Source organism: Hyposmocoma kahamanoa, unplaced genomic scaffold (assembly GCF_003589595.1).
Source record: "Hyposmocoma kahamanoa isolate Upper Pololo Valley unplaced genomic scaffold, ASM358959v1 63, whole genome shotgun sequence".
Classification (NCBI taxonomy): Eukaryota; Metazoa; Arthropoda; class Insecta; order Lepidoptera; family Cosmopterigidae; genus Hyposmocoma; species Hyposmocoma kahamanoa.
The window spans coordinates 21,009,300-21,011,249 of NW_020653851.1; the positions used below are offsets into that span (position 1 = coordinate 21,009,300).

Below are 1,950 nucleotides of genomic sequence, written 5' to 3' on the forward strand. Positions count from 1 at the left end.
TCTTGAGCATATTTATATATTTTTTGTTTTCAGGATTTAGGCGTATCCACCTAAATATATCTACATCGCTTACACGATATACGCCACTTTGAGAATCATCGGTGTACACAGCACGAAACGATGAACACTTGTTGTATATTCGCGGAACACAAATTTTTCATGTCAGATGATACTACAGTCAAGCGCACATCAATCTTCACACTGTAAACCGTTCTTGTCGCAAGCCACATAGAGTTGTTTATAAATCTTAAGTGTCAAGTTTGACGTGATTTAGATTCCTTACCTGACTTGATGTGGCCAGCGGTCAGCTACCATTGACTCTATGAAGCAGTGTCTCTCTTTAGGATCAGCGGTACATTCCTCTTCCAACACTGTTAAAAGTAAATAACAAATATATCGAGTCTCAGCCATGACATCTGGACGATTATGTCATAGATAGACCGTAGTAGAATTGTTTTCCTGGCTTTTTATATGTATAGTATCAGATACATAGTAGTCGTAGAGCTTCTTGTGAAAGAATTCGTCCGGAGAAGTACTCTACCACTATACCTATTTCTACCACTAAGTTGTAATGTGAGTATTAGTTACTATGTTACGGTTTTTTACGAGTGCGGGTTTGACGAGCACATTGTCAGTGCCCCTCAGATCTTTGCGAATGGCACTGCTACTGTTATGGAAAGGCGTGTCGCTTACCACCAGGCGCACGACTTGTTCCCCCTACCACTAGATATAAAAAAAAATTGTTTCCAAGTATCACTTGCCGATCGACAACTGTAAAATATTTTTAATTGTAATTTAGGACCTACTCCTAAACAAAGTCTACGAGGTCACGAGTGTCAAAAAGTAAAGAAAAAAATAACTCCGCCGTGACAGTGAATCACTGCCGTGACCAGGATTCGAACCTGGGTTACTACGGCCACAACGTAGGGTCCTAACCACTAGACGATCACGGCTATCGGAGCTTATGCTTACAGCGACGAAATTAACAACCAATATCTTGTTCTGAAATAAGTGAATGGAATAAATATTTACGAAGTGACGTAAATGCAAGTATTGGCAGTTTATATTTCTTAATTTGGAAGTTTTATTCCGAATCGAATTGGAATTTCATATGATTAAAACAATAGATACTCTAATTTTTTTTTTATTTATTACATCCACTATGTAGATCTTTAGAATTTTTAAATATTTTAGTGGCATACCGGCCAGGCCCTGATAATTATTTGAAGTTGATGCCGATTTACAAAGAACTGGCCGCTATCGAATATCTATATATATAATAATATAATATATAGAATCATTCATTTCATTCATTTGAACGTTTGCCATGATTTTTGAAAATTTATTTGCCAAAAACAAAAAAGAAAAAATATTGTACATACATTCTATAAGCATTCTATAATCTAGTTCGCAATATCGACGGAGTGTATAATTTCAACTGATTATAAGAATTAATTGTTAAAAAACCGATTAAATATAAATTAGTTATACTCTCACCGGTTTCTAGATAACAAAATAATGTCGCGAGCACAATGATAAGGCAGCAAATCTTGGACATGATGTCACTAATATTGATTGCAGTTATCTGTACCGCTATTGTAACAGCACTGAGTACTGAGAAAATTATTTTAATGTTAAATAAATGATGATAAGACGGTTTTAGCGACATTAATTAATAAATAATATAGATTCAAACGTAGCAGAAATTCAATTAAAAGACAATCAATTTATGACAAACCCTGTGGTTGAGTGGCTTGGACACCGGTTTTCATGGTGTCACCATCTCTGAGGTCAATATAACAAGGCTAACTTTTCTATATTCTATAGTCTGAGTGTTTCTGGTACCGTCGTTGTTTCCGATTTCCATAACACAAGTTTAATTGCTTTAATTGCTTACTTTGGGATCGAAGCATCGTATGTGATTGTTGTCCAATATTAATTTATTTAAGT

At 35.2% G+C, this 1,950-nt stretch overlaps 1 non-coding gene across 1 annotated transcript; it reads right to left on the reverse strand.

Annotated features, from left to right (window-relative positions):
* Positions 1–881: 881 nt before the first annotated feature.
* Trnah-gug lies at positions 882–953 on the reverse strand. The gene has a single exon. It is a non-coding gene; the product is annotated as a tRNA-His (tRNA).
* Between the last annotated feature and the right edge of the window lie 997 nt (positions 954–1,950).